The sequence below is a fragment of the Castor canadensis genome, chromosome 14 (genome assembly GCF_047511655.1).
Source record: "Castor canadensis chromosome 14, mCasCan1.hap1v2, whole genome shotgun sequence".
In the NCBI taxonomy this organism is placed as follows: domain Eukaryota; kingdom Metazoa; phylum Chordata; class Mammalia; order Rodentia; family Castoridae; genus Castor; species Castor canadensis.
This window is the reverse complement of record NC_133399.1, coordinates 18,383,655-18,411,259: the sequence shown is the minus strand read 5'-3', so window position 1 is coordinate 18,411,259 and position 27,605 is coordinate 18,383,655. Positions and strand designations below refer to the sequence as shown.

The window sequence follows — 27,605 nt, the reverse complement described above, 5'->3', positions numbered from 1 at the left end:
ATTTAGCTTAATTTAAAAAAATAAATATTATTTTGTATATTTGAGGTTCTTTTTATTATAAAATTTTTATTAAGATATACTCATCATACAAGGGAATTCACTGTAACAATTACGACTAGGCTTATATTGTACATTAGTTACATCACCACCATTGTCTTTCACCAACCCCTCCCCACTCCAGTTAAAGCAATTTCAAGAGGTTTTCTTTGTTCTACTGAATATAAGTATATGAAGTCCATCACCCAAATAAACTCACCCTAATTTCCTCCATTTACCTTCTCCCTCGAACTGGTACCTCTCACACTCAGTCTCTACATATTTTGTATTCACGTCTTTAATTATTTAAGTTGATGTTCAAAGAGGTTTCCAGTGTATACCCTCTGTGGGTATATTTTACTTTGCTTTGTTTACCCACTTCTGTTTTTATCCCTTACCCCCATTTTTCAACAGCTTTCAATACACATCCTTACTGTCTATACATACACAGATACTATGTTTTAAGATATTAATGCTTTGCTTTCATTGTCTTTTCTGTTTCCTCATTGTCCAAGAATAATTCCATCATTAGTAACATGTTCTACATATGACTTTGTATATAATCATGCTTGATATTTTTTGTATATGTGTATTATTTAGATCTATCTGCCAAGTATGGGAGAACACATGTGGCCTTTGTTTTTCTGAGACTGGTTCACTTCACTTAACTTGATATCTTCCAGTTGTATCCATTTACCTTCAAACCACATTTCATTATTTCTTATAGCTGAGTAAAACATCACTTTGTGAATATACCATATTTTCTTGATCCAGTCATGAGTTGTAGGGCATCTGGGTTGTTTCCAAACCGTGGCTATTATGAATAGTGTTGCAATGAACATGGGTGTAAAGGTGTGTCGGTTCTATCCTGACTTAACGTTCTTTCACTTGTATACCTAAGATCAGTATCACTGGATGATATGCAGTTCTGTCTTCAGGTTTTTGAGGAATTTCCACACTGCATTCCATACTGGTTGTACTTATTTCCACTCCCACCAGCACTGTATAAGGGTTCCTGTTTCTCCACATCCTCACCAGCATTTGTTGTTGTTGCCCTTCAATATGGCCATTCTAACTGGGGTGAGATGAAATCTAAGTGTAGCTTTGATTTCCATCTCATTTATAACCAGGGATGTTGAATAATTTTTCACGTTTTTACTGACTATTACTACAATGTCCTTCGAGAATTTTGTTTAATTCATTGGGACATTGATTGTTGGGGTTTAATTTTTTGAGTTCTCTGTAGATTCTGGATATTAGTACCTTACTGGATGAATAGGTGACAAAGATATTCTCCCATTCTGGGGCTCTCTCTTGTGTCTAGAAACTGTTTCTTTTGCTATACAGGAGCTCTTTAGTTTGATGCAGTCCTATTTATTCATTCTTTTTCTTAGATGCTCAGCCTTTTGAGTTGTGTTTAGGAAGTAGTTCCATATACCTATCTCTTCCAGTGTATTTCCTACTGCTTCCTGGAGTTGTTTCAAAGTTTCAGGCCTTATATTAATGTTTTTGATCCACTTTGAGTTGATTTTGGTACAGAGTGAAGAAAGGGATCCAGTTTCAGTATGCCACATGTGGATATCCAATTTTCCCAGCAGCATTTGTTAGAAAGGCTGTATGTTTTCCATCATGTGTTATGAACTCCTTTGTTGAAGATATGTTGGTTGTAGATGAGTATATTTATGTCTGGGTCTTTCTATTCTGATCCTTTGCTCTTCCTATATGTTTTTGTGCCAATATCTTAATTTTTGTCTCTGTAGTATCAATTCAAGTCCAATATTGGGATATCTCCAGCATTGAACATTTTGCTCAGAATTCCTTTGGCTATTTGAGGTCTTTTTGTTTCAATATGTATTTCAGGATTTTTCTATTTCTGTGCAGAATGTCATTGGAATTTTGATAAGAATTGCATTGAACATGTAGATTTCTTTTGGTGGTATGAACGTTTCAGTGTTGATTCTACCAATCCACAGCATGGAAGGTATCTTTGATTTACTTCTTCAGAGGTTTAAAGCTTTCATTAAAAAGGTCTTTGGTTTCTTCCATTAAAATTATTCAAAGGTACTTTATTGTTTTTGAGGCTATTGTAAATGGGAATGTTTCTGTGATTTCTTTCTCAGTTTGTTCATTGTTGGTGTATAGGAAGTGTATTGATTTCTGTATAATTTGTATCCTAATAGTTTGCCAAAAGAGTTCATGATATCTGATAGTTTTCAGGATCTTTTAGATATAGTATCCTGTCAGCTACAAAGATGGATAGCTTGATTTCTACTTTCCCTATTTTAATTACTTTTATTTTTTTCTCTTGTCTTATTGTTATGTCTAGGAATTCCAAAGGCTATATTGAATAGGAGTGGAGAAAGCAGACATCCTTGTCTCATTCCTGACATTAATGGACATTGTTTCTGTTGTTCGGCATTTAGTATGATGTTGGTTATAGATTTGTCATATATAGCCTTTATTATGTTGAGGAACATTCCTTCTATTCCTAGTTTCTTCAGAGCTTTTATCATGAAGGGTGGTGAATTTTGTGAAAGGCTTCTATTGCATCTATTGAGAGGATCATGTGGTTTTTGTTCTTGCTTCTGTTTATATGCTGTATTATGTTTATGGATTTATGTATATCGATCCATCTTTGTATCCCTAGAATGAAACTGACTTGGTGGTGGTGTGTGATCCTTTTGATGTGTTGTTGAATTCTGCTTGCCAGTATTTGGCATGAATCCTTGACTCTACATTCATTAATGATATTTGTCTATAATTCTCTTTTTTGGTTGCATCCTTATTGGGTTTTGGAATGAATGTAATGTTGGCTTCATAGAATAAGTTTGGTAGTGGCCATTCCCTTTCTATTTCCTGGAAAAGTTTAAGGAGTATTGTTGTTATTTCTTCTTTAAAATTTTGTTAAAATTTGGCTGTGAATCCATCAGGTCCTAGACACTTCTTTGTAGGGATGCTTTTTATAACTCTTTCAATTTCATTGTATTTCATAGGTCTATTTAGGTGATTAATATTTTCTTGGGCTCAATTTTTGTTGGTTATATGGATCTAGAAATTTATCCATTTCATCTAGAGTTTCCAGTTCACATGAATATAAGTTTTCAAAGTACATGCTAATGATTCTCTGGATTTCATTTGTTCTTGTGGATATGTCACCTTTTCCACATGTGGTTTTATTATTTGGGTCTTTTCTCTCCTCCATTTTATCATGTTCGCTGAAAGTTTGTCAGTGTTTTTAATATTTGCAAAGAATCAACTTTTTTTTCATAGATTCAACTTATTGTTTCATGGATAGATTTTTTTTTCATCTCAATCTCATTGGTCTCAGCCCTGATCTTTATAATTTCTCTCCATGAGCTAGTTTTGGGTTAGGTTTGTTCTTGCTTTTCTGGAGTTAAGGTGCATCATTAGGTTGTTTATTTGAGGGGTCTCTGCTTTTTTTTTAATATAGGCACTTAGAGCTATAAACTTTCCCCTTAGCACAGCCTTTGCTGTGCCCCACAATTGTGGTAGGTTGTATTTTCATTTTCATTAGATTCTAAGGACATTTTTATTTCTTCCCTAATTCTTGGTAAGCCATTGGTCTTTCAGCAATGTGTCATTCAGTCTCCATGTGTTTGCATATTTTCTGTGGGTTTTTTGTTGTTGTTGAGGCCTCGTTATATTCTGTTGTGATCTGATACAATGCAGAGTGTTATTTCAGTTTTCTTGAATTTTTTGAGAATTACTTTGAGTCCTAAAATATGACCTATTTTGGAGAAAGTTCCATGAGCTGCAAAAAAGAATGTGTACAACCTGATTGCTTGATGAAATACTTTATAGATATTTAATATGTCTAGTTGGTCTAAAGTATATAGGACTTCTGAAGTTACTTTGTTGGTCTTCAGCCTCGATGACCTATGTGTTGTTGACAGTGTGGTATTCAAGTGTCCCACTATCAGTGTCTGTGCTCTTATGTACATTATAGGTTGTGTTATTAATGTAAATGGGTTCCCCTTTGTTGGCTCTTATATTTTAAGAATTGATATTACCTCTTCCTGAATTGTTTCATAATTAATATTAAGTGGCATTCACTTTCCTTTTGACTGATTTTATTCTGAAATCTATTCTGTCAGACACTAGTATAGCTATAGGGTCCATTTGCTTGGAGAAACTTTTTCCACCCTTTCACTCGAAGCCTGTGTTTATTTGGGTCTTTTTAAAAACTATATATATATTTCCCTGGGGCCATTGATGCCATTTATATGCAATGTTAATAATGAGTGATGCCTATTGTTTTGAGTCATTTTTATTCCCCTGTTGTTTAGTTTTACCTATTCCTTGTTTACTGCTCTGCCTTCAAAAGGGTTTATTCATCTTTGAGTCTTCCTGTCTCACACTAATTTCTTCATTTGTATGCAAAATTCTTTTAAGTACCTTCTGTAGTGCTGACTTGGTAGTCGTGAATTCCTTTAGTTTTTCCTAGCTATGGAAAGTTTTAATTTCTCCTTCAGTTAAGAAGAATAGTTTTGCTGGATAGCCTAGTCTAGGTTGGAAGTTCCTTTCTTTCAGGTCCTGAATTATGGTGGTCCATGACCTTTTTCATTCAGTGTTTGTGCTGTTGTTCTAAAGGGTTTGCCTTTATATTTGACTTGTCTTTTTCTTTTGCAGTTTTCAGTATTCTTTCCTTATTCTGTTTGATGAGTGTTTTGATTATACCCAGGATACAAAGATTTGGTTTTCTCATAGTATTCCAGGTGTCTTGCATAGTCCATTCATATTTTCTTAAGATTCTTTTGTGATCTTTTACTGTTTGATCTAATTCTTCTATTTTGTCTTTTGTTCCTGATATTTGATTTTCAACTCGCTCCACTCTGTTGACCAAGCTTTTGATTGAGATTCTTATTTGGGATATCAAGTTGTTTATTTCAGATTGGTTTTTTTCAGGGTCTCCTTATCTTTATGGAATTCCTCTTTCATATGCTGCTTAATCTTTTTAATATCATTCATCTGTTTATATTCTCTTTGAGCTCATCTAATTGCTTATCTCTGATATAAGATACTAGCTTTTATATCTCTTTTTTGATGTCATTAATCATTTTACTATTGTTTCCTAAAATTGATGTCTGTTTCTCTATTTAGGTGTTTAGATCCTTAGTGGTGAGGTAGGCTTTTGATGGAAAGCTATTGCCTTGCTGTTTCATTCTGCATTGAGATTTTCACATCAGGAGTTATTTTTGGTTGAGGTTTTAATCTTATGTGCCCCTATAGCTGGAGTTTTGAGCTTTTTACTCTGGGGTTTCAGCAGATTCCCTCAGAGAGTGGTATGCTAGAAATATATCCCCTTACAAGCTCTTGTTGTGGTGGAGATTTCATCTTTCCACCCCTCAGTGATGTATCTGGGTTCATGCCTTTGGATGGAGGCTAGGACTCTTCCATGGTCACAGTGTGAGTGCTAGGCCTCTGTGCACTGTGGGAGGCAGGTCTCCTGGCACCTGCAGAGTAGCAAAATACCATACAGTGGATAATCAGGGATTCCAGCTTTTGGGGGAGACATGGCTCTCCTGCAGGCAGGTGCAGTGGGAAGTACTGGGCCTCTTTGCAGCTTGAGGAAGCAGGTCTTCTGGAGCCACCTAAAGAATAGCAGATGACAGCTTTCTTCCCCTCAGCAGGGAGTCTGGAGTTCTCACTCTTTAGTGTATGAGCAGGGACTACCCTGTGGTCAGGCATGGTGGGAAGTGCTGAGCGTCTGTGAATCATGGGGTGCAGGCCTCCTGACATCTGTGGAGCAGCAGATTGTCACCCAGTGGAGGACATGAGATTCCACCTCTTAAAACTTGGGAGATGGGACTCTCCTGAAGGCACATGTGGTTGGAATTGCATAGACTGTGCACTTTGGGGAAGCAGGCCTTCTGGCACCACCCACAGAGTGAAGGTTACTGCTTTCCTCTACTCAGTGGGTAATCTGGCATGCTTGCTCTTTAAAGGGAGAGTAGAGGCTGTCCTGCTTTTCAGCACAGTGGGAAGTGCTGGCCTGTGTATACTGTGGGAGGCGGGTCTCCTGGTGCCCACAGAGTATCAGAATACTTCTCAGTGGAGGAGCTGCTTAGACAACAGAGATGGGACTATCCTGCAGGCAGACACAGTGGGAAGTGCTTGGCATCTATACACCCTGGGCAAGCAGGTGTTGTAGTGCCTCTGACAGAAAGCAGGTTATTGCTTTCCTCTCCTCAGTGAGAAATCTGGGAGACAGGGGCTCTCCTATGGGAAGGAGTGGTGGGGAGTTCTGAGCCTTTTACACCTTAAGGAAGCATGTCTTCTGGCACCCACAGTGTGTCAGATTACTGCTCAGTGGAGGAACTGGGTTCACACTCTTTGACATGGCAGCAGGGCCTTTATCCTGGTTTGGGGTAGTATGGAGTTCTGTGGGAAGGAAAGCCTCCTGGTGCCAGCAGAATAGCAAAGCGTGGAGCCTCTGGTTCAATTCCATGTGTGACAGCGAGCTCCAGTCACTGAGTAGCAAGCTGCAGGTGCCCATGAAGCAGCAAAGCCATGTGGCTTAAACCTACTTGTGCCGAGGTCTGGGCTTCCAGGGGTCATGGCTATAGACTTGTGATATAGAGCTTTACTATGTTGAAATACATTCCTTCTATTCCTAGTTTCATTAGATCTTTTATCGTGAAAGGATGTTGAATTTTATCAAAGGCCTTTTTCACATGTGTTGAGATGGTCGTGCGGCTTTTGTCTTTGGTTCTGTTAATATGTGGTATTGCATTTAATGATTTGTGTATGTTGAAATGTCCCTGCATCCCTGAGATGAAACTGAAGTGTCTGGTAGAATTCAGCTGTGAATCTTTCAGGTCCTGGACTTGTTTTGGGGGAGAGTCTTTACTGCTGCTTCAATTCATTTCTAGTTATAGATTTATTAAGGTGATTTATATCCTCTTGCTTCAGTTTTGGAATGACATGTGTCTATAAATTTGTTCAGCTCTTCCAGGTTTTCTCATTTATTTGAATATAGACTTTTGAAATACAGTACTGTGAAACATCTGGCCTACCTCTTTTTGCTCAGAGTTGTACTTCCTGTTCAGGCTCTGTTTTTCATATGAATTTTAATATTAATTTTTTTACTTCTCCAAATAATGACATAGGTATTTTTGGTGTGAACTGAATTCTACCTGTACATTGCCATTTCTACAATATTGGTTCTCCCAATCCACATATATGTGAAGCCTTCCCAACTTTTGTTGTATTCTTTGACTTCTTTCTTCAAGGTTTTATAGTTTACATTGTAGAGTCAATTCACTTCCTTATTTGTGTTTATTTCTAGTTTTTTTTTCTTTTGAGGGTATTGTGAATAGAATTGTTTTCTCGAATTCTTTCTCAGCATATACAAAGAACTACTTATTTTGTGTGTTAATTTTGAGTCTTGATACATTCAAAGGGGTTCTCAGACCTAAAAGGTATTTGATGAATCTGTCTTTCATGTATAGGATTATATGATATGCAAATAGGAATAATTTTAGTCTTTTTATCCCTATTTGAATTCCTTTTATTCTTCCTGCCTTATTGCTCTTGCTAAGAATTGCAGTACTATATTGAATAAGATTGGGAAGAGTTGGCAATCTTGTCTCATTCCTTACTTTACAGATAATGATTTCAGTTTTTCCCATTTTGTATGTTTTTGTCTATAGTTTTATCATATATAGGCTTCATTATATTGATGTACTTTTCTTCTAATCCTAATTTCTTCAGAGATTGTATCACCCAAGATGTTGAATATTCCCTCGTATCTTTCTGCATGCGTTAAGCCTATGAAGACTCCTTATTGGTGGATTTAGCCTGCATTGTCCTGTTTTTCTCTACTGTCACAGCTGTTTTATCTGGGGACCTTGCAAAGTAGCAAGACACTCCAATTGTCAAGGTCAATAACCAGGCTTTCTGCTACATCCTGTCTCTCTCACCTTCTGCATTCTCAGTTACTGGTTCTTCATTGCCCATCTTAACACAGCAACCTGCATCTTGCAGCAGACCACATTAGGAATTGTGTTTTTGGTGGCTATTTCCACTGTTTTGACCAAAACTTTTACTATGGTTCTGACCTTCAACATCACTTCTCCAGGAAGAAGAAAGAGGTGATTTCTGGTATCAAAAGAACCTATCTTCATCATCCCCATCTGCATCATGATCCAACTGTCTGTGGAATCTAACTGGGAATATCTCCTCCCCTAGGATATTTTTAAACACAGATGTGCACTCTGAACATGGCTACATCATCATCATTTATTACAAAGGTTCAGCTGTGGCTTTCCTGTCCAGGAACCTGCCTGACACATTCAATGAAGCCAAGTTCCTGAAGTTCAGCATGATGGTTTCTGCAGTGTCTGAGTCACCTTCCTCCCTGTCTACCACAGCACCAGGATGAGGTCATGGTGGCCTTGGACCTCTGCTCCATCTTGGCTATAAGTGAAGGACTTCTCAGCTGCATCTTAGCTCCCAAATGCTGTGGCATTTTGTAAGGCCAGATAGGAATTTCCTGTATGGGTTCTGGGATAAAACCAATTCTAGGTGCAATAAGACTTCTGAAAACTTAACTTTCATGTGTCTTAAAAAACAGGGTCTGATGATAAAGCTTCACCTCTCTAGAAGTCAGATACTCAAATTAAGAATGTAATTTACTTCAGTATTTGAAAACCTACTTTTTCTAGCAGAGTTAGGATTTCCACAATCTGCACCTTTCATATCTTCATGATTGATTTTTCTCTGAATTTTTTTCTTTCCAATGAATCTGAAATCATTCCTGAAAACCTTGCTGACTTGTCCTTTTCACCTTCATGTTCCCTTCTTATTTGTTATTTACCATAAGTTATTGTATTTTCATGTACTAAATTTGTAAATATGAATCACACTGTTTTCAATGCATCCATTATATTTTTTTCATTATTTTTATATTGAAATCATGTCATGTACTTAACATATTAAAAATAGTATGGTTTTAAAACTAGTAGAATATTTATATTCTAATTTTGTCTTTTGTAATATTCCTGAGACACATTTTGCAGATTTCCTCTTTCTTGTGAACCTTAGAATTGTAGGACCAGTTTAACATATAGTAAAACAAATATTCAGGCATTTTCTCTGTCAATGGATTGATTTCACAGATAAATTCTAGCAGAGAGCAAAGAGATAACCAAAAAAATAAGCTTCCCATCTGTGCCCAGAAATGTATTTTTTCTATCCTTCCTCATCAACCTCTATTCATTATCTACATTATATATATATACATACTCATAGTATATGTACCTATCTCCTAATTTGTCAAGTTATATGCAAATGTATGTATGTAACATATTATATACAATAAATATTTGTCACATCTACCTTAAGTAGCTTATAAAGATTGATAAAAGGAAAACTGCAGCCTTTGTCAGGTTATTTTTTGTTGTAAAATATGGGGAGATAAAATATTATAATGAAGTGAATTTGATCAACATACATTATATGCATGTATGAAGGTGTCACAATGAAACACCTTTGTACAATTAATATATGCTACTTTAAAAAAGAAAGTCAGCATTTCTTATATCAAAGTTTAATTCACTTTTGAGTTCCATATTTGTGATATTGGTAGTTTTAGGAAATTACGGGCATATAATCTTCTAATGGCAAATTTATCTCACAATTTGCATTATTTATTCATCTTATTTTTCTATTTATGTGGCTAATATGATACTTGACTATTAGGTGGACATGGATCTCCTCTATTTCTTCTGTATTCAGTGGAAAAGCTGCCAAAGATTTTGCTATGAAATAAGTTGTGTGTCTCATATTTGGGGAACATTATTTCCAAAATTAAAGCTTTTTCTTGCATTAAGAATTGGTCAGAGTATTACAAAGATGAAAATCAATTTGTTTCTTGCTTTCCCTTTAAGTGAGGTTTTTCATTACTTTTATACATTTCATTAATGATGTTGAATTTTTGTTATTGAGTAAAACCTTAATTATTCAGTGTGTGTAGGAGTTTTTATGAAATCATTTATTTTTATCAAAAATATTTCTTCCAAATTATAAAAGTATATTCCTTTGTGCTCATGCTCGTTTTCTCTTTTGTTCACCAAATTTTAAGAAAGATAATGAATTTTATGCCAGTCTACAGCTTAAGAGATATGTGTTAAACAACTGTCACTTCATTTAAGTATACAAACACCTTATGAGTAGAGTCCACATTTGCAGATAAAAACATAAATACGGACAATTTAACTAATTTGTCCAAGGATATACATTTGTTGGGGAAGCAAAGACACTGTATCTTGTTAATGTGACTCCAGTAACAGCAAAATTTTATTTCTAACCATACTAGGTTGTATTTTAATCATATTCATGCCCCATTACTTTCTAATCTCCTTCATCCCCACTTTTAAAATGAATGTTTCAGTATGCTATTTTCATATACACATATGGTGCATTTAAATCATATTTACCCCATTGATTTGTTTTCCTTCACCCCAACCCACAGGTAAACTCTCCCTCTCACATTCATGTCTTACTTATTTTTAGATCTGGATTATGCATGTGAAAGACATGATTTTTGTCTTTCTGACCTTGACTTATCTCATTCTAAATCAGGATCTGCCATTCCATCAATTTTCCTGAAAATGGCCTAATTTCATTCTTCTTTATGACTGAATAATCATTAATTGTGTATATATACCACATTATGTTCATCCAGTCATCAATTAATGAGCATACAGGCTGACTCAAAAGTTGGATGTTGTGAATACTGCCATAATTAATAGGCGTGTTCAGGTATCTGCTTTCCTAAATACTTTTAGGTTGTGTCCAAGACTGGTAGGGCAGGATCATATGGAAGTTCTATTTCTAGTTTTGATGATTTTGCAGAACCTTTCTTCTGATTTCCATAGTAACTGCACTAAATTCTTTCTCAACAGCACTGTGTAAAGTTTCTATTTTTTTGCATACTCACCAGAATCTGTTGTTTTTTTGTTTTCTTGATGACAGCCATTTTGAAATCAGTGAGGAAGAATTTCAATGTAATTTTTATTTTCATTCCCTATAAGAGGTAGACACTAGAGGCACAGAAAGTATGCCAACAAAATAATACCAGAAAATTTGTCAAATCTTGGGACAGTGATGAGAATTCTGATTCAGTAAATTTTTAGAACTAAACAGATAAGAACAGCAAATAACCTCTCCATGTGTGTTCTAATTAAAACATTAAAATTCATGAAATAAGGGCAGAATATCAAGATTCCAGAGAGAAATTCCAAATTACATACAAATACAAAACCATCAGAACTACAGCAGATTGCTCATAAGAAACACTAACATAGAAGCACATGGGATGGTATGTTTGCTGCCTTAAAATAAAATAACTGCCACCATAGAGAACTGTTTCCAACTAATATCCACATAATTGAAGGAGAAACAAACACGTTCGTGATAAGATTAAAGGAATTCATTACCATTAAAGCAGAATCTTTGGAGATACTTAAAGGAATCCTAAACACAGATGAGGAATTAAAACACAATCATGAGAATATAGGAAAGAATTCTCATGAGAAAAAGTAGATAAGCAAATGAGTATAAGAAATGAATTAAACATTAAAAAAATAATGAAGTAGGGATTAGTACAGATCTTTTAATAATATCTCTGAATGATTGGAGAACTGATGGACTAGATTAATAAACAAGATGCAATCATTTGTTGCTTACAGGAAATAAATGCACCTCCATCAAAAAGACAAAGACTTAAATTGAAAACATGACAAAGGATATTCCAAAAACATCAAACCCCGAAACAAGCAAATGTAGGTCAACTCATATCTGACAAAGTAGAAATCAAACTGAAAATAATTGTGAGAGTAAAACAAGTGCAAGAAATTCCCTTTATCAAAGGGAAACAAGGAATCAATAGGTTTGAACAACTGTAAATATATATGCTCTGAATATTGGCCCATCCAATTTCATAAAACATACACTACTGGATATAAAATGACAGACTCCCTAACACAACTTAGTAACTAATTTTAACTATCCTTCTCTCACCACAGATAGGTTGTTTGGGAAAAAAAATCAACAAAGAAATTCAGAATCAAATGGACTTAATGGACCCCTATAGAATATTCACTTATGAGCTGTGTAATATATATTTTCCCTGCAATAAATAGAACTTATTCCAAAATCTATCGTGTTTTAAAGCATAATGCAAGCCTTCAAAATGGAAGAAAAATTAACAACATCTTTCTTTATTAGATCCAGAGGAATAAAATTGCAAAGAGAAACTACTGAAAAAGTATAAACTTGTGCACATTAAACAATTTGCTTTTGAATGACAAGACATTGAGGATATAAAGTTGAAATTAGAAATTCTTAAAATGAAATGAAAATAAAACACAACATATCAGAACCTATGAGATACAATGAAAGCCTTTTTAAGAAGGAAATTTATAGCTATTATTGTCCACATTAAGAGATCAGAGATCTCCCATAAATAACCTAATTATATACCTAAATGTCATTAGAAAAGAAATCAATCCCAAAATTAGTAGAAGTAAAGAAATAAGAACTATCAGAGCTGAAATTAAATGAAATGGAATAATGCAAAGGATCAATGAAGCAAATAATTTGTTCTTTGAGAATATAAACAGGGTTAACAACCCCTTGGCCAAACAAATAAGAAGAAAGAGAGAGTAGATATAAATTAATAAAATTATAGTTTAGCATGGTGTTACATGCCTGTAATCCCAGCCATCAATACCCTATATCACAAAAATAATAAAATAAAATATAGTAGATGAAAATGGTAATATTTTGACAGATACCACTGAAATCTAAAGAAATGACTCGTAATGAAATAAAATTATCCCATATCACCACCCATCTTCACTATACTGCTTGAAATCTTAACCATAACAACAAAACAAGATAAAAATTAAAAAAGATAAATATAGGAAAGGTTCAAGTCAAATTATTCCTGCTTGTAGATGATTTGATCCTATACTTTAGGATGAAAGTGGAGGACTGTTGATCAATACTTTCAACAAAGTAGCAAGATACAAAATCAACACACAAAAATTAGTAGCTTTACTATATACCAGCAATGAACTCATGACAAATGAAGCCAGGAAAATAATCCTACTCACAATAGGCTCAAAAATGCCAGGAATAAACTTAACCAAAAATGTTAAACACCTTCACAATGCAATGTGTAAAGAACTGAAGAAAAAAATGACATCCTTTGTTCATGAACTGGAATAATGAAGATAAATAAAATGGCCAAATTGCCAAACTTGATACACAAATTCATTGCAATCCCTACCAGATATCCAAAGGCTTTCTCCACAAAAAAAGAAAAATGAATCATAAAATTCATATGGAAATACTAAAGACCCCAAATAGACAAAGCTATTCGAGCAAAAAAGAGTATTGTTGGAAGTATCACAATACCTGACTTCAAACTATTCAAAGAAGCGATTGTCACAAAACCATCATGGTACTGGCAAAAAAAACACATTTAGACCAATGCAACACAATAGGAGATCCAGAAATATCTCCAGCACAGCTGCATCCATCTGATTCCAGGCAAAACCCACAAAAAGCATACATCAGGAAAAAAAGATCACCTGTTTAACAAATGGTGCTGCAAAAACTTGATATCCACACGTAGAAGACATTTCAAGGACATTAATGCAAAATCTAAAACTTTGAAGCTAGTAGAGGGAAACACAGGACAAACCTTCAAGGTGCAGACATCAGAAATGACTTTCTGAAGAGAGCACCAAAGCTCAGGAAATAAGAACACGAAGTGACAAACGAGATTGAATTAAGTTAAAAACCGTCTGCACAGCAAAAGAAACAATCCAAACTGAGAAAAACAACCTATAGAGTGGGAGGAAATCTTTGCCAGGTATTAAACCAATGGGAGATTAATATCAAGAGTGTATAAAGAACTCAAAAAAGTAAACGAGCAAACAATCCAATCAGTAAATAGAAAAATGAACAGAACTGACAGTTTTCAAAGGCAGAAACACCAAGGGTGAAAAATACATGAGATAAAGTTATATATCCTTATCAATGCAGATCAAAACTGCACTGAGAGTCCACCTTACCAGTAATAATGGCTATAATCAGGAAAACAAATAACATCAAATCCAGGCAGGAACATGAAGGAAAAAAAATGCTCATTTATTGCTGGTGGGATGTATATTGGTTCAGTCACTATGGAAATACATTTGGGGGTTCCTCAAAATATTAAAATAGCACAGATGACCCAGCCACATGACTTCTAGATATATAGCTTAAAGAAAGTCAGCTTACTACAGATATATCTGCATACGCATGTTCATCCTAGCACTAATCACACTATTCAAAATATGGAATCAGCCTTGATGTCCACACAGTGATGAATGGATAAAGAAAAAATGGTATATATAAAAAGTGGGGTCTCAGTAGTAAAGAATAACAAATGATGTCATTGGTAGGTTAACTGAAATAAGACATTCCCAGAAAAGGAAGTACCACAGGTTTTCTCTCATATGTGGAATCTAGGGAGAAAAAAGCACACAAAAGTAAAATGGATAGAAGGAGGACTCCTAGGGATGTGGAAAAGGAAGTGAAGAGCTGATAGCAGAAGAGGACATAAGAAAGAGTAAGGCAGTGAGTATGATCAAAGTACATCATACACATGTATGGAAGTATCATAATGAAAATCCCAAGTTGTAAAATAAATATATCCCAATAAAAAGGAAGTAAATGTATCAGAAAACCATGTTTGAAATCAGTGAATTTGTTGTGACCAGTCAAAACAATCCTCAATAAATTTCTGAGTGAATGAAAATTTTCACCAGCATACATTAGATCACTCACACTTAACTTAAATAAATGAATTAATTTAAGTGTCCAAAAAACCCACTATTCAATAGACCTTACTCACTGGCTGAGGAAGGCATCAACACACAATTAGAGAAATAAACTCATTTTCATTCAATAGTGCTGTTCCTGGTGATTTTATCCCTCTGTGTGTGCACACACACAAAGAAAAATTTTCTTTTGTTAGCAGGTTATATTTGCACAAGGGGTACATTGTGACATTTCCGTAAGAGCTTACAATGTAACTTAGTCACATTTTTTAAAATTTCTCTCTCACAACAGATATCAGTCCTGGGTTTGACACAACTCTCCTAATACACTGTGATGCCTTCTCTCCATTGGTTTTGCTTTTGTTTCGGAGTGCTGGGGATCGAACCCAAGGCTTTACACACATTAGGTAAGAGCTCTACAACTGAGCTACATCCTCAGCCCTACTATCCTTTGCTTCCTAAAGCACATTCACTTCTATCTGTACTTGAAGGCCTGTATCCCACAGGGCTCCACTCCCAGGGGTTGGGGAGCAGAGAATTCTTCCTGGAGAGAAGGCATAACCCTTGCTCCATACAGTGAGGCCTCAGAGAGGAAACCAGAGAATCTGGGGACAGAGAAAGGTAGAATCTGTATTTGAAATGGCAAATGTCTGCTGGGCAAAACAGAATGTGGAGTGTGATTCAGGCAAGAGGGAAAGAGTAGGTAGAATAAAACAGAATAGGATGCCCCTATTCCTCCCTATCTCTCCCTAAACCCTATGCTAGGCTGACCTCATTCATTTAGCAAATCAGAAAGCCAAGCTGGACAGTTACCTTCTGCTCAATATTGTCAGGAGTCATGGCAAGGTATCCACAGAAGGAACCTTGAATGTTTGTTGTCAGTTCTGGGCAGTAGATGAGTACATGAACTTGAGACTGTATGTGTGTTGTCCATGGAGGTGGTTCTGGAATCCAGGAGCTGAGTCAGGGGCCCATACTCTGTGTTCAAAGTTGGCATTTTGGGGATAATCCTGAATAGATGAGGGCCCTGAGACAAAAGGGGGCCCAACCGTCACCCTGCATTGTGAAGTCTTCAGAACACAGGGCCCAGTAGGGTGCTGTCCTAGACCACTGGCCCTCCCATTTCCCTGTAGGCCCTCTAAAACCTGGCTGACCTGGCCTCTTCTTGCTGCAGCTTTCCACTCCAGTGAAAAGTGGGCAGCCTTACCAAGCAGCCCAACAAGCCTCCTGAAGCCATGGATGTAAATTGTCCCCAGTTCCAGGAGCCCCAGTTCAATCTTGGTGAAAAATTCTGCAGCATAGCTGTAGGACTCAGCAATCTCTGGAAAGTCTGGCTAGAAGTCACCTAGATTCTTGCATCCCCTGTGAAAAGAAGGCAGGACACAGAGATGTAGTGAGGTAGATAATGTAGTTTATTTTAGGTGAGGTATGGCACCATAAAGTATTGTTCCTGCCAGGTGGGGTGGAAGACGACAGTGTGAGAGCTGGCACTGGTGCAGCCTATCCATAATGGCATTGTAGTGGACTGGGTAGCAGCCAACTCATCTGGTGCCATATGCAGGAACATGACCTCCAAGTGGCAGCCCACACCACCTGCTGCTCTTCTCTGGTCTGCCCTTCAGCACAACACCGAGTGCAAGAAGCTGCTGAAAGTGGCCCTCTAGTCAATGTGCTCACCAGCCATGTATGTGGTGCCTAGTTTGGTTTTGTCACTCTATTCTTCACAGGCATGTCAGTGAGCACATGGTGGACAATGGCCATGGGGTTAGCAACATGGTGCCTGTTTAAGAGGGCTACAACCTGCCTCAGGCCATGAAGTTCTTAGACCTGGCTGGGAACGATCTGACCATCTTTCTGGCAGAGTTGCTGCTGAGCTCTGGCTTCTCACTGTGACAGCAGGACCTGGTCACTATGGAGAATATCAAACATCCTTACTGCTACATCACTTTGAGTTTCCCTAAGAAGCAGGTGTAGCTGCATCAGGACTGCTAGAATTTCCCGAAGCTGCCTGAGAGCTGGGCTGTCATGCTGGGCAATGAGCTGTTCCACTGTCCAGAGTTATTTTCCATTCCCTGGAGATCCCAGGGCTGTAGCCTGTGGACCTCTGCACCATGCCTGAACAGAGCCTTTGCAAGGTACTCCAGGAACACCAGCTTCTAAGTTGCCCAGAACATGCTGCTGTGTGGAGGTTCCTTGCTCTTAACCCAGTTCATTAACTTCATGGTGGAGCTTCTGCATGCTCTCCCCCTTATGACCCATGTGGTGGTGACTGCCCAATCCACCAAAAATGTCTCGGTGTGGAACAGGGGCTTCATCTGGCCTCCCTGGACACTTTCAGTCCTTCTGGGTCCTGTGGGTCCAGTATGAGGAACAGGATCCTACCTCATATATGGCAATTGCTAATGACCCAGGGATCAGGTAGGAAGACAATTGGGGAGGAAAGACTTTCTACATACTCAGCTCTGTTCTATTGTCCTCTGACCACTCCATCTACAAAGACTCACCCAGATGCCTCTTAGGTTCTGAACCTAACCAGATACCCATCCCACTGAGATTCCCCCCAAAACATCCCTGGCTAGAATCTGTCCAATAATATATCCCATGACCCATTCTCTGAGACCCCAATTCTAAATCAACCTCTCCCATAACCAACCTATGACACAAAATTCTTTTCTAATCCTATCAATCAGGAATCTTTAGCTCAAACACACAAATACAAGGCACCTTAACTTTGGAGAAGCACAAACACACACATGATCTCTCCAGACACCATCAGATTCTGACCCCTAATATGATCAACATGACGTTTAGATAAAGCCCCCAATACTGCTTAGGTCTCTAAATCTCCATCTCACACAATTTTGAAGTGCTCCTCAAAGCCTACCTGAAGCCTTTCTCCAAGGAATCTGTACAGGGTTCTCCATGAACACTTCCTGAATTCTAACAAGGGCGGTCCAAACCCTACATGATCTTAACCCCATTTCTAATGCTCCTAAAGGTATCCATTAAGTTCCACTGATTTTCAGAACCCCAAATGCACCCTCCTCCTAGTTTACTCACAGACTCTGTATACAAGTCTCCACCTACCACAGAAACCCATATTCTGATATCAGTGGTCTCCCATACAATGACCATTAAAGTATCCCTGGTATCCAAAACTCAAGGCTGAAACTGTCCCTTCCCCCTCATGATTTGTTCCCCCAAACCTCCCACACCTGTGCCCTTGTCATCATTTCTCCCACACACTATCTCTAATATATAGTGTACAATGAACACCAACATCAAAACTTCAAAACCCAGGATGGCCCTAGTATTCAAAGATCACACTCTTGCTCCATTTCCCCAAGAAACACACCCACATAGTTTCTATCCTCAGGCCCCTTCTGACTCCATTCATCAACTCCTCCATCCTCCCAAAAAGGCTCTGGAATTTAGAGCCTACCCTTGTCTCTGATCCTTCATAGGGATCAACCTGTGACAATTCCATTGATACCTCAAGCTCTGATCTGTGTGATCTCCCAATTTCACCACAGATGCTCTCCAAAGACACACTTTCAGGATTATACAATGTTTAATCTCCAGAACAGCCCTCTGTGGAGCTTTCACAGGTTTCCTAGAACCCAAACCAGGACCACTTCACAGGATCCTACCTATCAATACAGACTAAGAAAACAAACGTTGGTCATGTATCCAAGGGTTTCTCAGCCCAATGTAACCCTTGGGCAGATACTTCAGTGAGTGCTCCTTACAACACTAGCTCCCTCCACTTGATCCCAGAAAGGTAATAAGGCCAATTGTCCCAGGCATTTCAGTTTCATTTCACCCCATTCTGCTACAGATGAGTTCAGAGGCCAGAACACATCAGAGCCCATAGCTGAACACAGTCCCTAGGCCTTTGTCCTTTGTCTGGGACCCGCCCTGTACTATCAAGCCTCCCTATCCAAACATGTCCATACCAGGGCTGAGAGTTTGAAACTGTCCCTTCATTGAGAGAAGACTGGTCATTCTCCCCACAGGACACCTGGAGTCCTCTTCAGAGCCAGGCACCGCATCTCACACACTCCAACCCAGCTGGAAGAACCTCATGACATTCACTCAGCAGTGGAGACCCCATCGGTCAGTTCATCAGTACCATAAAGAGAAAATGCCAGAGGTCATACATGTCATACAAGGTCCTTTCTTTTCCTTTTTTTTTGGCAACACTGGGGTTTGAACTGAGGGCCTCATCCTTGCTAGGCAGGTCTTTTATCACTTGAGCCACACCGCCAACCCACATACCAGGTCCTTATCCCTTCAGCACAAGGAATAATTTATCCATTCATTCCTTCATCATTGATTACACAGGAGCTCTCACACATTTTGTCCTTCCCTGTCTTTCTCTGCATCCTTCATGTTTTATTTTTTCATGTTGTATTGTGTTTTAGCTTTTGGAAAGAATCTTCCTATGTTGTTCAAGCTGGCCTCAAGCACTTGACTCAAACAATCCTCCTGCCTCAGCCTCTGAAGTATGAAGTAGTTGGGAGTACAGGTATACAAGTGTGCACCACTTCACAAAACCCCTGACTTTTTAATCTTTGCCCCCTTCCTGTGTTTCTTTCTCTCTAATGATTAGTGTCTCTACCTTTCTGTGGCTCTCTATGTCTTTTTCTTACGTCCTCTCCCTCTATATCTCTCTCTCTCTCTCTCTCTCTCTCTCTCTCTCTCTCTCTCTCTCTCTCTCTCTGTATTTCAGCATCACAGCTACACTGGAATTACCCCCAAAGTAAATGCTTCCTGTTCACCCCTTCCCAAGTCTTTTGCCAGAAAACAAGAACGGATAAGGGTCCTGGTTACCCCACCTAAACTGCCGCACTGTTTCCAGTCTAAGGACTGCATTCTCAGTCTAAAGTAAGGTAGCAAGTCCAAGATCCTTAGATCCCAATCATGATGAGTTCAGAACACACACACACACACACACACACACACACACACACATACTAACTGTCATACACCTCACACACACACATACACACCCCTCACACACACACACACAGACCTCACACACACCCCTCACACACACACACACCCCTCACACACACACACACAGACCTCACACACACCCCTCACACACACACCCCTCACACACACACACCCCTCACACACACACACAACCCTCACACACACACACACCCCTCACACACACACACACCTCACACACACACACACACCCCTCACACACACACACACCTCACATACACACATACTGTCATATACACACCTCACACACACATACCCACACACACACACATACTGCACATAAACTGTCATGGGTCCCCCTCCCTCACACCAGCTTCAATCTATGGATGTTCAAGAATTCCCCCACCCCTTTAATCTGAATCTGGGAGTTTAAGTGCACACTCATTATTTTATCCACAAGGGGGCAGCACGTCCAAGTTCAAGATGCCCAAAACTGCATTATGTTTAGTACAAGGTCAGAAGGAAGCCAGTACTAAGACCTGAAGTGAAACTCACCCCAAATGAGAGTAGGGAGGGTTAGGGAGAAGGAAGAGAGGTAAAAAGAGCGAGAGGGAGAGCAGAAGTGGGAACAGACAGAGTCAGCAGTAGGAGAGAGGGAGAGAGGTGAGAAGAGGTAAAAGAGAGGGGAGAGAGGACTAGGTTGACTCAATGATATCACAGACAGTGAGAGAGCTGAAAAAATACCTCTGGCCCTAAGCCTACTATGAAAGCCACAGGACTCTCATTTATACCAAGCTACACTTAACACAGCTCTCAAGTTATCTCACCAGAAATTTCATGTACAGCCCTACTACTACAGGAGCGTTTGCACATTCCAAGTGAGGAAGAGTTCACTACCACAAAGAAATTAGAAATTTCACCTCCTCCAATCAATCATAAGTAAGGCTCTATCCAACACCTGACCCTATTCATGAGAACTGATATCCCCCAAGACCCTAACATACAACCTGACCACCACCCCCTAGATTCTGCACTCTCCCAAGCACAGTTTCCCCATTTCCTCAATTTCTGGTTAAAGTCATTGATGCATCAACCTGCAAATATTCATTGATCATGCCCTGTGCTGAAATCTAAGGAAAGCACAGCCAACACGACCTGGGGTGTCTGACCACCAGATTCTCTGGAAAGGGTCTGACCAGGTAAAGCATGTCAGTCACTTGTATATGCTGCACACATTTCTTTCAACTCCTAACAAGCTGGAATCTATTCATCGCACTGCTCCATTAGTCCTTTCTTTCTTTGTGAGAGTAGCCAAATTCCAAAGTGGAGGCTGGTCCTTGCCAGAGAACTTGCACAAGATTTGGATGAACATTCTTGACAGAAAACAGCTGCTCATGTGACCCACCTGATATACTTAGTAGAAGGGAAAGCATTCCTTTTGTTCAAGACTATGCACATGTCTGTGAAATCAAATTTCCTGGTCAGTCATAGCTACGTATGTGCACAGACCTCATCTTGCAGGAAGAATGCTATAGGAAAGAGAAAGAATATTCAGCTGGCAGAACAGTTTATGTGAAAGATTCAGACTTCCTCAACCAAGATGAAATGGCAGAGGAAACATCAGGCCCACCCTGGTCTTGGAGACAGATCTACAGTCCACTTTTCTAGATGGGACAGGACACATCATGGGAGTGCACCAGAGTTGAGTACAGTCAGTGGCACCATGACCTTCTATAGACAGTTCTATGCTTTTCGTTTGCACAGAACAGTTCCTTACACACTGGATAAGAGTAGTCTGAGGTCACCACTCTCCTACTGATGAAGAAACCGAGGCCCAAGAAACCAAGGACTTGCTCAACTCATGGCACCTGAAACCTATGTTTTTAGCAGCTGTGTTGTGAGCACCCACACATCCTGTAATTTTCCTGAGAACAATATTTAATTTCTAGCAGAAGACAACCTACAGAAAACATCACAATTTCTTCACCGATGAAATGAAGTTTTGAAAAGACTTCAATCCACTCCTGGTTCCCAATTGCATCATGCAGCTCTCTCTCCTTGCAGCTGCTCAGACTCAGGATGAGATATTATTGAGGCAAGGCCCACTCCACCTTAACTGACATAACTGAGACCAGGTAACCAGGCACGTGTAGAGAGCAATCCTTTGTGTTCCTTGGTCCTGCAAGAGGCATTGAGCTGGGGCCAGTGATGCATGATCCACAACTCAGACAACATGATGTCATCAGGAAGCATGAGAGCAGGAGGAGAAGACAATCTGTGCCTCTGTGAAACAGAGTGACAGTGGCTCTGTGACAATGAGTCAGGTTGTGAAGTATGGACAGCACATCAGGTCAGAGTACACAGCCCTAAGCCCATAGCTTCTCTGTCCCCTTTTCAGATTCCCAATGCCAGTGTGGTTCATGATCAAAGTTTGGCTCAGATGGCCCATATATCCTGATTTTCTGATCAACCATGGGGATATGGGCTGCTCTGCAGCTGGACCCATGCATTCAATCACAAGTTCTCCTAGATGAGTGGAGGGTCTCTACACAGTCTCTAGACCTCATACACCTTGACCAATGCAGTTGACCATGATGGGTCCTAGACATGTAACTCTGGGCTTATTTGTGCTTTCCACCACCTGTTCCAACTCAGTATTAATGGAAGACACTTACTGCATTCACTTTCTGTCACACAGAACCTGTTGTATACACACACTGTGTGCATTTGTGTGTGTGTGTGTGTGCGTGTGTGTGTATGTTTGTTGTGGGAATGAACCAGGGCCTCACTCATGCAAGGCAAGCAATGTACACTTAGCCACATCCAGGACCTGTTTTTTAATCATTATGGAAGGAGCAGATGCCAGTACTCTTTTCCACCAATTAGGGTGGAACATGCAGAGTAATGGATGAAGGATGTCATTTAAATGAACCCTCATTTAGTATTTTCTTCTCTCTGCAAGATGTGGAAGAAGAAATGCAGACCCTGGCTTAAAATAAGCAGCTGGAGCCTGTGGCATGTAATACCTATCATAGGAAATGAGCAGGACCTAAAGCCTTTTTTGGCCAAACAAGGAATGGGGTCTTCCTTTAGCACCAGGGGATGTGCTGTTGCTGCAGAGCCTGAGGTATCTGTGAACAGTGAGCTTCCTTTGGTGATGCTGGTGGTGGGGAATGGCAGAACATGAAGGAGAGTACAGGAAGGCCACTTGGATGAGGACAGTGTCAAATCAAGAGCTGTGAAAGGAATATGCAAGAAATCACCTACTCCATCAAAATACCAAACCTGAGAATCATGAGTATTGAAGAAGGAGAAGCGGTCCAAGCCAAAGGGATTCATAATATAGTCAATAAAATAATATCAGAACATTTCCCAAGTCTTCAGAAAGTATTGCCATTTCAGGTACAGGAAACCTAAAGGACACCAAACAGATTTGAACAAAATAAAACCTTTCCACAGCATATTAAACAGTAAGCACAGAGAACAGAGAAAGAATACTAAAGACTGAAAGAGAGAAAAAACCAAAATTTAAAGGTAAACCCACAAAATCACAGCAGATTTCTCAATGGAAACCATAAGCATAAGGGCATGGAGTGAGGTATTTCAGGCACTGAATGAAAATAACTTCAACCTAGAATACTCTACCCAGCAAAACTATCATTCAAAATCGATGGAGCAAAAAAAAAAATCTTCCAATATAAGCAGTAACTAAAACAATATAAGACCACTAAGCCACCACTACAAAAGGGTCTCCTAGAAATTCTGCACACAGAAGATGAAAGCAAACAAAATCATGAGAGGATGAGAAGTATCAAAAGCAAGAGCACACAAGGGAGAGGTGAGGATAGGTAAGACACCTAAAAAAATGAGCTAGCATTTGTTGCCCTCAACGAGAGAAACTAAAGCAGATACCTTAAAAGCAACTGAGGCAAATAGCAAAAGGGGACCAGGAACTAGAGGAAAGGTTAGATCAAAAAGAATTAACCTAGAAGGTAACACACACGCACAGGAAATCAATGTGAGTCAATGCCCTGTATAACTCTCCTTATCTCAACCAGTAAAAACCCTTGTTCCTTCCTATTATTACTTATAACTCTCTCTTCAACAAAATTAGAGATAAGGGCAAAATAGTTTTGCCAGGTATTGAGGGGGTTGGGGGGAGAGGGAGGGGGTCGAGTGGTGGTAATGGAGGGGGTAGGGGCAGGGGGAGAAATGACCCAAGCATTGCATGCACATATGAATAATAAAACAATAAAAATTTAAAAATAAATCACAGGAGAATGAAAGACAAGGAATCAGAGAGTAGGACTGATTCAGCTGCACACAACAGACACTTAAACAACAAAAACTACTAAATAGGATGAATCGTGACATACATATCAATATTAACACTGAATCTAAATGAACTCAAATTCCCCATCAAAAGACACAGCTTGGCAAACTGGATTAAAAAGGAGACCCATCTCATTGACAGAAACAAACACTGGCTCATTGTGAAAGGCTGGAAGATTTACCAAGCCAATGGCCCCAAAAACAGGCGGGAGTAGCAATACTTATCTCGGACAAAGTAGACCTCAAACTTACATTGATCAAACAAGATAAAGAAGAACTCTACATACTAATAAATGAGGAAGTACACCATATCAAATAACAACTATCAACCTATATGCATCAAAGGTAAGTAGAATTTCATGATCAGTACAATTTCATCAAACATACTCTAAAGGACTTAAAAGCACATGTAGACTCCAACACAGTGGTAGCAGGAGATTTTAATACCCCCCTATCACCAACAGATAGATATGTCATCCAAACAAAAACTCAATAAAGAAATTCTAGAACTAAATCACACCATAGAACAAGTGGATCTAACTACTGTCTACAGAATTGTTCATCCAACATCTGCACAATATACATTCTTCTCAGCCAGTGAAACTTTATCCAAGACTGATCATATCTTAGGGCACAAAGCAAGCTTCAGCAAATATAGGAAAAGAGAAATAATTCCATGCATTAAATCTGATGCATTAAAACTAGAACTCAACAACAAAAATAATAGCAGAAAATGTACAGACAATTAGAAGCTGAATAACACATTGCTCAATGATCAGTGGGTTATAGATGAAATAAAAGATGAAATTAAAAGTTTCCTGGAAGTTAATGGAAATGAAAACATTACCAGAACCTATGAGATACCGCAAAGGCAGTGCAGTTTATAGCCATGGGTGCATATATTAAAAGGACAGAAAGATCTCAAATAAATGACCTAATCCTACATTTCAAACTCCTAGAACAATAAGAACAAGCAAAACCCAAATCAAGTAGGAGATAAATATTAAAAATTAGAGCTTAAATTAATGAAACAGAAACCAAAAAACATACAAAGAATCAACAAAACAAAAGCTGGTTCTTTGAGAAAATAAACAAGTTTGACAGACTTCTGGCAAACCTGACTAAAATGAGGCAAGAAAAAAACACTAATCAGTAAAATCAGAAATGCAAACGAGGAGATAACAACAAACACTTTTGAGAATTCACTTATCCATTGTATTCTTTATCTATAAAAGGTCTGTAATCATTGCCTTCACAATGCTAAAAACAAGGATAGATCTCAATTTAGATATCTCAATTGCATAAAGGAATTACTTATTCAACCTGTAGTCCAGGCAATATATTTAAGAAAACATAGACAGGAACAGGAATTCTTAATCAGAGATGCAAGGAGGCATAATGTAAAGAAGACCAGATACAAAATGTTTTCATGTAATTATTCTCTTTTCTGATAGTCGCAAACCTTACATTGAACCAAAAAATTATACCATAATTTCTGAATTTCTTTTCCTGGGATTTTCACAAAAACAAGACCTTCAGTCTTTCATATATGGACTGTTCCTGTCCATGTACCTGGTCCCTGTGCCTGGGAACCATCTCATCATCCTGGCCTTGATTTCAGACTCTCATCCACATACATCCATGTACTTCTTCTCCAATTTGTCCTTTGTGGTCTTCTGTTTCACCTCCAACAATGTCCCAAAGATGCTTGTAAGCATCCAGACACAGAGCAAGGTCATAATTTATTAGTACTGCATCAGCCAGATGTATTTTTCTGCATTATTTGTATATTTGGACAACTTTCTCCTGGTTGTAATGGCCTATGACCATTTTGTGGCCATCTGTCCCATCCTCCACTTCATGGTCATCATAAACAACCAGCTCTGTATTTCTGGTGGTGGTGTCCTGGATCACAAGTGCCCTGAATTCCTTGTTACTCAGCCCCATGGTACTGCAGCTGTCTTGTACAGTGATGGAAATCTCTCACTATTTCTATGAACCTAACCAATTGTTTCAACTTGCGTGTTCTGACACATTTCTTATTAATATGGTGATGTAAATAACAGGTATGCTGCTGGCTATTTGTCCCCTAAGTGGCATCCTGAATTCCTAATCCAAGATCATGTCCTTTATCTTTGCCATCTCATAAGATCATGGGAAATACAAAGCATTTTCCATTTGTGTGTCTCACCTGCTAGTTGTCTCCTTATTTTATTGCACTAGCCTAAGTGTGTACCTCAATTTTTCTGTGACTCAAAACTCCCAGTCAACTATAAAAGCATCAGTGATGTACAGCGTCATCACCTCCATGCTAAACTTCTTCATCCACAGCCTAAGGAATGCAGATACCAAGAGGTCTTTGAAAAATGTCTTTGACAGAGAAACTGTAAAAACCGTCATTGACTTAATCCTGCAAAAGCACTGTTCAGCAAAAGGTTGCAAGCCTCAGAACAAGAAATTACCATCATTTGATCAGACATGGAAGTAATTCTTGTTTCTTGCACTTATTTTTAGAAGTTTCTGTTTCTTTGATTTCAACATTTCTACACAATTCATCCAAAACATCTTGTAAGAATTCTGCTTCCTCTGCCATCAAACAGAGTACACTTTATCAATCTGATACTTTCTTAAAGTCATTTCACTAAGGTATTGGTAATACCAGAATTTCTTTTTATTATACACAACATGAAGTTTTTTACACTTTTATTGTCATATGTTAGTTTACAGGGAGGTTATTTATGAAATGTTTCTGTGTGCAATGTGCCTTGATCAGATTAACCACATCCATCATTTTTCTGCATCCTCCTCCTCCCCTATTAAAACAATTTCAGCAGATTTAATTGTTGTATTCATATAACTGTACAAATATACAAATATCGTCAACCACATTCGTCCTCCATCCTCTCTATTCACCTCCTTCCCCACTCCAACTACTACCCACCCCTAATAGGTCGTGTTATGCATTCCTGTCTTGCACTTTTAAAGTGTATATTCATGCTCATGGGGCCTTCCCATGATATTTCACCCATGAATATATTGTAATTTAAACAGACTAACTCCCTCTGTTGCTCTCTTTTTCCTACTATCACGTACATTTTCCCTACCTTTTCCCCACTATCCCATAAGATTCAACAGCTTTCAGTGCATTTTTCCTGTGTAGGAAGAAAATGCATACACAGATCCAATGTATTTCATTATTATTCACCCTATAATTCTCTTCTCTTCTCTTGCCAGCCTCTTGTCCCTTTGATCAGTCCCACTATTACAAATGAAGAACATGGATTTCTTGAGAATAATTTCTGATCACTTACATTATATCCTATTGAGTTTTTGTCCATTGTTTATTATAAAATACATGGTTGTGTTTTATTCTTTGTATAAAAAAGTAATAAAAGCCATTTATATAATTTTATAATTAAGGAA

The 27,605-nt window shown here is 38.5% G+C and overlaps 2 pseudogenes; both read left to right on the top strand.

Annotated features, from left to right (window-relative positions):
• The first annotated feature begins 5,773 nt into the window (after window positions 1-5,773).
• On the top strand, window positions 5,774-17,261 carry LOC141416138 (actin-like protein 9; annotated as a pseudogene).
• A 7,255-nt stretch (window positions 17,262-24,516) lies between these two features.
• On the top strand, window positions 24,517-26,670 carry LOC109676065 (olfactory receptor-like protein OLF4; annotated as a pseudogene).
• Window positions 26,671-27,605: the final 935 nt, after the last annotated feature.